This window comes from Cotesia typhae, unplaced genomic scaffold, assembly GCF_013202065.1.
Source record: "Cotesia typhae breed Kobodo isofemale line unplaced genomic scaffold, CoteBio_Ctyphae contig_44, whole genome shotgun sequence".
Classification (NCBI taxonomy): domain Eukaryota; kingdom Metazoa; phylum Arthropoda; class Insecta; order Hymenoptera; family Braconidae; genus Cotesia; species Cotesia typhae.
The window spans coordinates 2,332,983-2,346,774 of NW_027423753.1; the positions used below are offsets into that span (position 1 = coordinate 2,332,983).

Below are 13,792 nucleotides of genomic sequence, written 5' to 3' on the forward strand. Positions count from 1 at the left end.
ATGTATTTTCCATTTTCGAATAAATTTTTTAAAAGGTTATAATAGAAGACAATATTTATTTATTTATTTCAACCCAAAAGCCAAAAGGGCCAATAACAGGGTTACTCAATTAATACAAGGCTATAGATAGTGACAAAGTGAGAATACTTAAGTAAAATAAGTATTACAAAAGTTATTATAAAAAAATCATAATATAACCTTTTTGAATTTATTATCATTTGATAAAAATAAATTTTTAACATATTAAAATTTTTAAAGCAATATTAATCTCACTTATTAAAGTTTTTATGAAGAAAAAAATATTTCTATGTATTACTACATATTTATTTGTAGTAATACAATTTTTTTGGATTATTCAATTTATTTTAAAATTAATAATTACAATGCAAGTAACAAAGTATCTACATACACTTGAACAAATAATATAAAGTAAACATATAAGTGCGTAGATACGCGGAAACTTTCTCATTATACTGACTGTTGACTTGATATAGTGTCGTACAAAAAATTTAAACGTTAAAAAAGAGTATATGAATAGAACTTATGCTTTTTTTTTTAAATGAATGACATTAAAAGATTTTATATGGAATTCAATATTAAATAGAAAAAAAAAGAAAAATTACATTTAACTGCTGTGAGAGCAAAAGGTAATACGTTATAGGTTCCCTCTACCTAGGTAAAGTAAAGTGAAGTGGGTATGAAATAAAAGTGGATTTGTATATCTATCTATGAATTTAAAATCCGAGTTTAATTTAGTCGGATCTATAGCTGATTGTCAAAGGTTGTTAGAGGTATTTTAAAAATTGTAAAAAAAGTTTAAAAAAATGATTGTCGTTGGCCGAGTGCTTTTTTACGTACATAAAATTCAACGTGGAAGCTGCTGGCGGCGGTGCTGGACAGCGGACGACGCTCGTGGCTCCATTTCAAATAAAGTTAATTGGAAAACATTGTTCGACCGGAGGGTGCAGGATAAAAGTACGGGCGAGCCGGGCAAGGAACAGAGAAGTAGATATTCACCGAAATAAAAAATATATGGACGATAGAGAGAGAGAGAGAGAGAGAGAGAGAGAGAGAGAGAGAGAGATTGGAGGCGTCAGCGAGCCTAGAAGCAAGGGTGAGTTAGTGAAATTAATATTTCCTATCGGGGCATCCGATCCGACGCGTTCGACGATCGACAAGCTCATAGCTTAAGGACGTTACGTTCGATTAAAAAAATTCACCAATGTCAAAATATTTTTAGTTTTCATTATTTATTTATTCGCGACCCGCAGTCAAACTTTTTGTTGCTAAAATACAATGTTATAAAGCAATTATGATATGACCAATTTAATTGATTTATCATGTCATCAGATTGGAATTATTTTATTTATTATTTTTGATCGAATGAAGGGAGCTGTTCGACAGGAAGATACAATAGTACTTTTTTACTTCGCCGATCAATTATGAGGGGTCGCTAGTTTGGGGATACTACGCTTACAAATTAACTTTATATTAATCCCGATATTAATATTTTAGTACAGTTGGAGCTGAATGCAGTTGTTTCGTAAATTGATAAAATAACTATCTTGATCGGAAAAAAAAAATTCTTTTATTATATTCCCTGTTAAGCTTTTCATTTTACTTATTATTGTTATCATTAATTCATAACTCTATTAATCTTAATGCAAAACTATTACAGTGATAGAAATTTTGGTTCAAGAAAAAAATTATTTTGAAAGCTACAAGATTTTTTTTGCCTTTAATTGGAACTTTAAAGCTAAAAATAATTTCGTTTTCTTTCAAGAATTCTAGATTTTTGGTTAAAGATAAAGTTTCTTCATTCTAAATACCAAAAAATCTTTTAAAAAAATAAAATTTTAACTTTAACATATTCTGAAAAATATTCAAGAATTTTTTGATGGGGCAGAGAGTAGCAGAAATCCGAGAATTTGTTAGTTCTAACGGAACTCTTGAAACAAGTCGGTAAAATCTTTGATCGACGTTACTGTGACTCTTGATTCAATAGAAATTCTTAGGCGAAGTATCAGTGTATCTTCTTAAAAAACAATAAAATAGAATTTTGAAAAAAATACTCTTGATCAATTAAAATCAAATTTATTTTATGAATAAATTAATATAATTAAAATTCAAGTATATAAAAAGAAAAAAATATAAATTGCAAAGTCCCTGTTTCTTACTTTCGATTATTAAAAAATATAATACACAGAGTTAGTATTAGTATCTATAGACATATTGTGTGTATGTATCGTAATACACTTTTCATTGTACGCGTCAGCTGCGCCGTCACCGCATCGGTTTAATTTTGTTTTGGGAAACAAGCGACGGCTCATTATCCGATGATTAAAAACCATTACTCATCGGCAGCCGAAGCGCATCCGTTTTTCTTTCATGAAATTTTAATTAATTTACCACTGGCACCGCGGCTGCTGCTGCGATAAATATATTGAAAAGATAATTATTTATTGTTTTTTATTAATTGGATCCTTTTAACAATATTGTTACGTTCTTTTAATTAAAAATAAATTGATTAGATTTCACCACTCAACAGTTTAATTACTCTATTTATTTATTTTTTAATATTCACTTTTATGGTAATTTATTACTGGGTTTTATTTTTAATTATCACCCAGAGCTTTCATTTACTTTTTTTTTAAATCAAGATTTATTTTTACTCTCTCTCTCTCTCTCTTTTTATATTTTCCATTTGCCAGCATCAACAATTTATTATTATTATCAATTAGCTTTCATTTATTTGTTCAGATAAAATTGATATTTATTTTAATAACTTTAATATTCATTTTATTCATAACTTATGATATTGTTAATTCAAATTTACTCATCTCATATTATAAATTTTTTTTATAAGGCCTATAATTTAAAAATTTTTCCGGTGAGAAAAAAAATGATAAATTTAAATGTTAAAAATTATTAAAGAACCTTTCAAAAAAATTATTAATTAAAATTGTGACTTTTTATTTCATCACAAATATCCAATAAATTTCTGAAATATTTAAAAGTATGAATAAAAAATTTTTACTGATTTTAAAATTAATAATGAAAAAAAATTTTTTTTCAATATTTATAAATTTTTAAAAATAATCAATAAAAAATTACAAAATTTAAATACTAAAAAAAATTTAAATAATGAAATCGTCAACAAAGATACTTTTGTCATACCATAATACAGAACTATTACGCTCCATGCAATAACATCAGTTTTATTTATAGGTATTACCACAAAAGTACAAAAAATCAGATAATGTAACATTAAAATATATATACATTTAACTATTTCTCCATGGACAAGCCGCCGTAGAGTAGAAATTTAGTAACACTACATCACACATCCACATATACATTGTGTATATGAAGGAGAAAAGAACTAGTGAATAGAATCCACACGTGGAGGCAATAAAGAGAGACCACGTGGATCGAAAGATCACCATCGTAATGGAAATAGAATACTATAATATACCACGAGGTTCATAACGAGCTACACGATCTCAATGTCCCTTATACCGAGAAAAGCTCAACTCACAAAAACCTCATTCTTCCTGTCCGTATACGGATATACATATACTATACTATAGTATACTGTAAATAGTAGCAATACTCACAAACACCAAAGGGATCACTGAAAGCTGACAGGTTTCTAATGGAACCCGTAAATAGTCTCTTGAGTTTATTTATTTTCAATATTTTTTGTCCACGCGTTGCAGATCAACATAAAGATCTTGTTTTAGATACCGAAAGATTTTAAGTGAAAAGTAAGAAAGTTTTGGAGAAAAAGTTACTTTTAAATTGGTAAATTTTATAAACCAGGAAAAATTTTCTGACAATATATGACCATATTTGAACACAAGTGACTTAATATACCCATAAATGGCCTAATATGGTCATACATAAGTTTTTTCACATAACTAGTACTGAAACTTTCCAACAGGTGTCGCATGGTTAGTAAATCTTCTCTCTATCAGAGAATTAAGTTTTAGAAATTAAGTTTTGAATTAAAAATTTATTTTTTCTTAACTAAACCGTTTGGTGACTGATTATTTACTCACGGAAAATTTTTAATAAACGTTTAATTAAAGAAAGAAAAAATACTCGACTGAAAAAAAAATTTAAAATTAAAAAGAGGTCAAACTTGTCCACTGCGAAATTAGCAAAAATAAGAAATAAAATACAATTTATCGGTTAATCTTAGTTCACGCGGGTATACTACACCGGAGTAAAGTAGAGTAGAAGTAGAGCCAATGAAAAGTAAGCTACGATAAAAATTTCATAATTACTTCTTACTTCCGTTCGGGAAAATTTTAATTAAACCGGAGAATTGGTCTTTAACGAGAAAAGAGAGGGATAAAGGACAATGATGGAGAGTATGGTTATAGGTATAAGTGTAAGTATAATAAGGTCGCTTTGTTGGGGCTTCAGTTTAAAAATAATGTTATATGAAATACAATGATGAGCAAAATTTTATAAGTAATAGTATCATTATATATTATATAAAATATAAATAAAGTTTGGGAAAAAATTAATTTAATGATTTTTATCAAGTTTAGTAAGACACCCTCGTTCTTATTTTATTTGTCCCCGTGCCGTGGTCGCTGGAAAATTACATTTGATTCTAATCTTCCAAATGGGATACCCAGTCTATTTATTTACACTTGGGTTGACGCGTCTGTTGACGAGCTATTGTGGACCTTTTTCATTGCTTTTTAGATAATGGATAGGGTGAAAAAAGGTTTCAAGTCAGCAGTTAACTTTTTGAATTTAATTTTTTTTTTTTTTTTTAATTATTATTATATATTATTATAAGAATTTTTGATCGAATAATTTTCAAAAGTTAAATGAACACTCATAAATAATTAAAAGTCAATATTTTATTTTATTTGTAAGGATTCTAATTTTTTTTTTAATAATTAATTTTCTAAAAATTGTTCATTGGAATTTTTTCAAAAAATTATTTTGTAATTATTAACATAATATTTTACAATTAAAATTGAAAAACTAATGAGACAGACATTTAGCGCGTAAGTTTAAATTATTTTTGTAGAGTTTATTGCACGCCTCAGAAAGTGGAGTATCGATAAGTACTTTATGATCGAAAAATTTTTGGTTGAGTTTTAATATTGTGTTACTAAACTGTGAATTTCAGCATAAAGTTAAATGTAATATTACATTACATAAAAAAAAATATAGTTGTGTTTTATGAATATGTGTAGAGAGTTGTTTGTGTGAAGAAAAGGTCTATACAATGGTAATAGTGATAGTTACAGTGAAAGGAGAAAACAAGTGGTCGAGCATTTATAGACACAGCGTAGCAAGGCGAAGTGGCTATTTTCCGGCGAGTGCGCACCGATTAAAAATCCAATTCGGTGGCTCGGGATATCGAAAAAATACAAAAAATTTGGGAAAAACGTTTGGTTTTATAAGTACGATTGTGTACAGGTGTCAGTGATCTTTTTTTGTATTGAATGATTGAACTAATTGATAATGTTTGAGGCAAGGTCAATGATCAGTTTTATTTTTAACGGTCTAATGTCTTTTTAATTTCTGGTGATAGTGATAAGAGGAAGTCACTAATGGACAATTATAGTTTACTTTTTTATAGACTAGAAATTTTCTGACCTTTTATGTTTTTTTTTTTTAGATCGAACTTTTTTATTTTTAGAGAAATTTTTTTTTTGGTTTGAAGAATTGATTAAAAAAATTAATTATGTTGAAGTCATTGATCGAAAAAAATTATTTTTAGTTTCTAATCAAGTTTAAGTTATTGTCAACGAGTTTTTTAAATTTCTATTTTATTTACCATCTTTTTTATTTTTATTTTCTTTATTTAAAAAAAAACTGGTTAATATTGAAACAATAAAATTTAAAACGAACTTGACTACTGAAAAAATTAACGTCAACAATTCCCGAGAAATCTTAATTAAAATTTGTACTGCAAAGGTGATTTACGTTTTTTTTACGTCCTAACCAAACAGTATTTACTCTAAAAATAAAAAACGTGTTATATTTTAACTCATAATGTAAAACGAGTATCAAAGCCATTTAATAATAAATTACACGCTCTAGCCATTGTATTATTTATTTTCCAACACAACATGACCGAGATATTTATAGAAACGTTGAAGTAAATTTAATGCTTTGATGTATTTTTTAATATTTAAAAAATTTTTTTTAATTTTAATAATAACCAATGAGTGTCGAAAAAAAATTCTTAATTTGTCTTGAGTGAATTTTAAATGCCCATATAATTTTTTTGACTAAATTTAGTTCCAAAAATCTTCAATAGATGGCGCATGAACGCTAAATCTTCTCGATAGCAAAGAGTTAATAAAAAAGACTCAAAATAATTTTGTTCTTGGATTAAAAATATTTCTTTTAGGTTAATTATTTTTTTTTTTTACAGAGTGAATAAACTGATTGATATGTAGGTGTATGTTACGAGTTATGAATAAGCCTCCCGACACATAATCTTTGTCACTGTGTTCAATTAATACCCACAGTAATTAAATTTTAATCCGAGTCATCGATGAACAATGAATAAGGGAAAATGATGTTTCCATCGACACATTTAACATACCCGGGTGTATCTATACAATATTAATATATATGAAAATTAATACCAACAACAACAACAATAATGATAATAATGATGAATAGTAAATTATCAATTCGATTATTAGAATTGATATAATACAGCGAACACTGAGTACCGAGCGAGTTTATTGACTACAATGAAATTTATTCATGTGAATATTGCCATTTATCATAATGTCAATTCTTTTGCTGGGTTTCTTTGAGAAACAATAATATTACCTCCGTCTTTCTCCTGTTTAGTTGTCTGCGTGGTAGATGTATCACAGTATAACCTTATAACCTTAAGTGGGTGTAGCTGAAGAAGAAGAAGAAGAAGTAGTAGAAGGAGTAGTGGTAGTAGATATATAATATATAATGGAATTTTTTTATCTGGGTTATCGGAAAAGCGAATCTCGGTAACGCATCTCCGAGGCGAAGAGTTCAATTTTCCGAATGCAAGCTCTCAAACTACCTCCTCCGTCCTGCGCAAGAACTCGCGGGCTTTCTGAGTTGTGGGTATGTGTATAGTGTAGTATAGTGTTGTATAGTATGAGATGGAAAGTTTTACGCCGTTAAAAATTTATAGGCTAGATGGATCCCCGGTACGCGTACACACGCCTCTACCAAAGTAATATCAATTTCAGTAGATGGAAAAAGTATCAAGATACCATACCGAGGGCTCGAGGGTGGGCACTACTAGCTACAAGGTTATTTTTAGTGGTGATTCTTCGAAATCAAAACAAATCTTTTTGTTAGCAATTCATGACGATTTTAGATAAATTTGTGTAAAAATTGAATATTTAAAATTTTTTTAAATATCTTTGATAGTTTTTTTAAATTTTAAGGTTCTATTTTTGACTAAAAAATTATCGGACATTTTTTTGACAAGTTAGGAAGTATACAAAAAAATTTGAAACAATTTTATACCAAAAAAAAATTTTTAATTTTTGAATTTATTTCTTACAAATTAATAGATACAATACGAACTTTAATTTAAAAAAATTCTAAGGCTCAATATTGAGAATTGTTCCCAAAACAGCTAAATTTTAAAACCCTTTAAACTGCAATATCTTTTGAACACGTTGATCAATTTCAATTTTCTTTACGGAATTCGCTGCAGTTTTTCAAGCTCAAAAGTTATCTCAAAAAAAAATATGATTCAAAATTTAATCGTTTATATTTTTGACTCAAGAATTCAAAAACTGAAGACATTTATTGAAGAAGCCCGACTCTCCCTCGTGCTCTATAGATAAAATATAATCGATGAGGTTGTTGGCATATACATACACATTATACATATATAAAAATATAAATATACTGAAGAAGAAACAACCACTAACGTACTTTTCTCTAATGTGATTGCTTTACTGGCCACAGTGTAAAGCCAGCAAAATAAAATTACTTCGCCCTCCTCTCTGTCTCTCTCGTCTCCTCAATCTCCTCAATCTCCTCCCCCTCGCCCTATTTTATATGCCACGCTATACTATCCATTTAACTTTTTACTTTAAAAGTAAAAAACGAGGACCGAGGATGGGTTCTGAGCAGTCTCCAGCTATTATGTCTCCCACCAATACCAATTCGATAAAATCAACCAATAATGTCTCTATAATTATAATTACAATTATAAGTTAATTCATTGCATGACCACGCTCTAAATACTCAGTTAAAAAATTAAAAATTAAGAAATTCTAATCTAAGACATCACACTTCGCTGGACACCAATGCTTTACTTATAAATAATAATAATAAAAATAATAAATAACAGCATTAAGTTTTCCATTTTCTTACTCTGTCATACTTAGCTTTTTTATGACCTGTTAGTAAATAAAAAAAAAAAAAAAATAAATCGATTTTCATACTTTGTGTACACCTTTAGCCTTATTATTTTTATTTATATTTATTTCTGTAAGCGGACAAGTCAGTGTGTTTTTTTCTTGTACGATATCATCGACTATAGCGGCTGAATGGAACTATCAGTACATAAGATGGCTACTCTTATGTATTTATATGTATATGTGTGTATGTGTGTATATCTACCTATAGTTTTATATACGACAGCATTTCCGAGGGATTTAAGAGACCCATGAAGTAAATAGAAGCCCTGGTCGTTCTCCCGTAAAATTGTATGTGAAATTGTGCAATGTGTCTTGCGAATTGAATCGCGCTCAGTAACGACATCGATTTTATTGTTTATTTCGTAACCCACGGAGTACATATTAAATTATTATGACAATAAAATTTTTTTTTATTTTGCTCAAGCAAATTCCTCCACGTTTATTTGTCGTGGAAATCGATAAAAAGTTAATTGTGGGAATTATTCAAGCGAGGAAAGATTAACTCGCTTATTACAAACGTTGGAAATTTTTAACAAAAAATTTATGAATTTTCTCTATTTATTACACGGACAAAAATAATTGTACTTATTTAGTGTTCTGTTTATGACAATGTATTTTTGTTAACAACTTTATTTTCTTTATTATTGAAGATTTTTTTATTTTTAATTGCTATTAGGGAAAAATTTAAGATTTAAAAAAAATTAAAAATTATTTTTGTTGAAAAATTGCGAATAATTTTACATTGAAATATTTTGATCTAAGAATAAAATTATTTTGAAAAATATTTGTCCTATTTAAAACTAATAAATTAGTTCAATTAATTGATTTTTTAATTTTTTTAACTCAAATTAAATTTCAAAATAATTAATAAAATATTTTTCTTAACTCAATAATTTTTTTTTAGTATCCAGAATAATCCTCAAAGAAAAAAACTTCTCAAACGCTTAAACAAAATTAAAAATTAAAGGTCTAAGGTGAAATAAATTCCCGAATCAATATCACGCACAAAAAGAACCGGGCATGGCAGTTAATTTAAAAAATACCGACGATTAATTACTCAGAATGTCCATAATTTCTTTTAAATAATTTACCGTAGGCTAATTACAGAATGCACCGAGCAGTAATATTGCTTTGCAGGTTACTGCGTTCGGGGAAGGGAAACTATACTTTAGTTTGCAATTTAAACTTTACTTCCTCTGGAATTGATTAGCTTTTAGTAATTAAGCAAGCAACGCCCCGGCTCGAGCCCCTGCCCTCCCCCGACTCAACAAACCCAGCACCCTCTTCCTCTTCCTCTTTCTCTAACTCACTTTCACATCTTTCTCTAAGCCCCCCCGCCAGACGTTCACGCCATCGGGTGGTTTTAATCAACGGCCCGCGCGCGCAACTACCCCTCACTCCTCACCCTCTCTCTTTTTAGCCAGCAAGCCTCTATTTCACTCTCTAATTCCTCACTCTATTATTCCCACACTCACACATGCAGATACGAATTTCGGGAAAAAAGCAAACCTCAAATCATACATCCCCCAAATAAAACACGCGTGTTTGGTCCCATTGGCTCGCTGCTCCTGCGAAGCTATTTCGCTCTGGAATGCGTTCTTTCCTCCCACCCCCGCCCCCTCACTCTACTCAATACCTAGTAATATAACATACGTGAAGCAACTTAAGGATAAGAGGATAAATTCAGAGGCGGAAGAGGGTTAGAGGTGCCTGCCCAACCGGGACAGGCCCAACCAATTTCAACTTCCATTACACCCCCTCACACTCTTTCCAACTTTGCTTTTAAAACATCATCCTTTCTTTTATTCAAGCTCAATGTTGTGTTTTTAAATTCTCCGTTTGGAAATTAATTAGTTTTAAAAAGAAAAATAAAGTTTTTTGGAGATAACTTTTTAACTGTTGGTTTATTTGGCTCAAAACCTTGTATACACTTTTTGAGCTTTGAAAACTGCGTCAAGTGCTGCCAAAAAAATTTAAATTGAATGAGGGGTTCAAAATATATTGCAGTTTAAATGTTTTTAGAATTTCGAGGTTTTTGAAAAATTTTTAAATTTTTAAACTTAATAAATTTTTTAGTTATTAAATTTTTTTTTAGCTAAAATTCCGACCACGTGTCTATTAATTTTGGAGTACAAAAATTTGAATAATTACATAAGTAATACAAATAAACACTTGATTAGATTAAATTAAATAAAGTGTAAGTTTTATGCAAAATTAAAAAATTAACTACTCCAATTTTAATTAAAAAAAAAAAAACTAATTTTTTAAGACAGATAGTTTGTTAAAAAAAAAAAAAAAAAATAAAAAAAAAACCACCAAATTTTGTTGAACTTTTAACTTTCTCAGCCGATTTTCCTCGAAAAATCTGATATCTAGGATCGCATCCTACAGCGTCATAAGAAACGGTCTTGAGCTTGGGCTACTGCACACATATACAGACATACAGATATATACATATACGTAGATAGACATCCAAGCTCGTAAAATGTTGCTTTTTAATTTGGAAGACGGCTGTGTGAGGTTGGAGCCCCACTCGCGCTCGCCCGTTTGTTGTTGTAGCTTCTGAGTTAATATACGGGTTTAATTTTGGAATTTCATTTAAACACTTTTATATATTAAAATTTTATCCTCTATTTATTTTCATTATCATCCCAACTTTAATTTACTTTGTCGGTTATTCTCTCAAGCGCAATTAATAATTTCTTATAAAAAAAAAAAAAAAAAAGATAAAATTAAATTTATATTAAATAAAATATAAAGTCTAATTGATGACAAAAATTTCTCAAGGCTGGTGATTAATTGGTTCTTATAATTAACTTACCAAAGATATAACATAATCCGTGACACATTTGACACTAGCACGTCACTGTTCACTAATTTATGGTATTAATTATCAATTAACTTTATCGACTTATCCGACAAGCACTATCGCGGATAATTATTTATTTTGTTAATAAGTATTATTAGTCTGCGAATGTTTGAAGAAAACGTGGTGTAAAAAACACAAACGAGGGATAAATTTGTTATGAACCTCGCGCGCGGCTGTCTGACTCGGAATGAACGTATCCACTAGGAGAATTGACTTGATAGTAAACCGCGCATGCGTTGAGGACGCGTGTCCGGTGATAACAATTACGGGTGTTCACTACTCATTTTCTTCTATTTCTTTTTATTTATTTATTTGTTACTTACTGCTCGCGCTTTTTGCACTATTTACGGCAATAAATGTTTGTATTTTTATTTCGGGGGAAAATCACTTAATCAAATCGTGAGTAGAACTGTAAATGTAAATAAAAGTCTTTTTTTAAATTACTTATCAATTTTTAATTTCTTCTATATTAATTAAAAAATGTTTTTTTATAAAAATAATAAAATACTTTTTCAAAAAATTATTTTTAATTTTAAAGTCTTTATTTTCGAAATTCTAATAGAAATAAAACAAAATTAATAAGAATCTTTTTTGTAAAAAATAAAATTTTCTACAAAAAAGGATTGAAGTAAATTTTTCGAATTTTTAAGATTTAACCCAAAATTTTGAATTTAAAGTCAAAATTTAAAATTCAAGATTTTCAAAAATATTAATTTTTCGATTGTTCTTATCAAAAAGCCGTAAAACCAAAGAATTATAAAAAAAAACTAATGAAATTAATTATTTGAAACATTAACTCAAAATTAGTAAGTTAATTTTATGTCATTAAATTTATTCAGTTGAAATGAAACTTTAATAAGTGATAAAAGGAAAAAGAAAGTATTAAAATTCGTTGTTAGGGTATACTTAATATTTTTTTAATTCCGTGAAGTAAAAACACATTTAATTAATGAATTTAATTTAGACGAATCCGTATGAATGTATATAAAAAGGCAGTAATCATTAAATTAAAATTATGGAACTTGGTGGACAAACAGTGTCTTGATTTTAGTTAATTTAATTGAATTAGAAGTAATTCTGAAGAGTGGAACTTTTTTTAGTTATTTACTTTATTTAACTTTTCGGAAAGAGTGAAGAGTCAGTTACTCTTCCAAGATTGATCGGAAGGACTGACGTACACTCCCCGAGGAAAAAGGAGAGACTGACTCTGCGGGAGGAAAGGGGTCGAGGAAATCCAGATAGAAATGGAGGAGCTGAGCTAAGAGGAAGGAAATGGTGAGATGGCCATCTCCCATGGTACAATTAGCTAAAACCTGGATGGCTAAAACCTCAGCTGGACTCTAGACCACGCTATCTCCATTTACCACAGAACTACCCGTCGTAAAACACCAGAGGTTTATTGTAAGAATCCTGAATTACTCAAGATTTAGATTACCTCTACTAATTAATAAAATTTTTTACAACTTTAATCATTACTTTTATTTTTTTCAACTGATATTTGCTATCTGATCAATTTTTCCAGTTTAAGTTATTTCCAATGTGAAATTAATATTTTATCGGATTAATACTGTCAAAATTAATTTTTTATCTCGAAAAAACAATAGTAAGTACAAAAAGACAAGATTTAACGTTCAACTAGTCAATTTTACTTGCTGTACTTAACTTAACAATAAAAATTATAAATGTAATTTATTTTACGTCACAATTTTAATCAAACTAAATAGATCGTAGATAAATCTTGTCGATAATGAAAGAATAATAAATAGATAAAACTCCAAATGATATAACTGAGAGCATAAAGATATAAAAATAAATCGATTAATGGTGGTTGTATTCACGTTAAGGAAAACATCAGGCCTAAATAGTAAGCTTCGCCATGGCTCAGTGACTTATCACCTCCTTTTAATCGCCCACGTAATTGAACTGTCGTTCAAACAGTTAATCGTCGGCTCAGAACCTTCATGCATAACTTAATGAGACTACGCCACCGCTGATGCTTTTTATTTATTCAACGTAATAAACAACAATTATAAATATTAAATACTGATAAATTTGCTAGATATTTATTGCCTTCTGTACACACTGATAATATAGAGTTGACCATTAATAACCGGCATCTGTTCATGTTCATGTTTACAATTCTTATCATTTTTTTTTTTTAATTTCTTTCTAATCTTAACTTTTAATTAATTTTTTTTTTTTTTTCAATATTACGATCAAAAATAATAATAATAAATTTTAATTAGCTGAAAAAAATTTCATATTCTATATATGATAATTTATATATTATAAATAATTTAAATAATTTATCTTAAATTTGAGTTAAAACATTAATTATACTTTTTTAAAAAATTTTACTTAGAATATTGAATTAAATTTTTATGAAGCAATTTTTTTACAGTATATTAATTATTGATTGGCAAATTATATAAAATTAATTAATTTGGATTTAATAGCCACGGAAATAAAAGACTAGTTGGAAAATATAAATATTATATTTTATATA

At 28.5% G+C, this 13,792-nt stretch overlaps 1 protein-coding gene and 1 long non-coding RNA gene across 3 annotated transcripts in view; one reads left to right on the top strand and one right to left on the bottom strand.

Annotated features, from left to right (window-relative positions):
• The window catches only part of LOC141528757 (LIM domain only protein 3), an 86,274-nt gene that overhangs the window by 44,604 nt on the left and 27,878 nt on the right, over positions 1-13,792 (bottom strand). The window contains exon 1 of one of the 2 annotated variants that reach the window (XM_074244973.1): positions 11,239-11,452. The exons of the other annotated variant lie outside the window; for it this stretch is intronic. The gene's annotated coding sequence lies outside the window, so the exon portion shown is untranslated. Of the gene's footprint in view, positions 1-11,238; positions 11,453-13,792 lie in introns of those variants that run through there. 2 annotated transcript variants of the gene reach the window in all.
• LOC141528759 (uncharacterized) overlaps positions 1-13,792 on the top strand; it is a 36,395-nt gene that overhangs the window by 8,215 nt on the left and 14,388 nt on the right. The gene's annotated exons all lie outside the window — the stretch shown is intronic.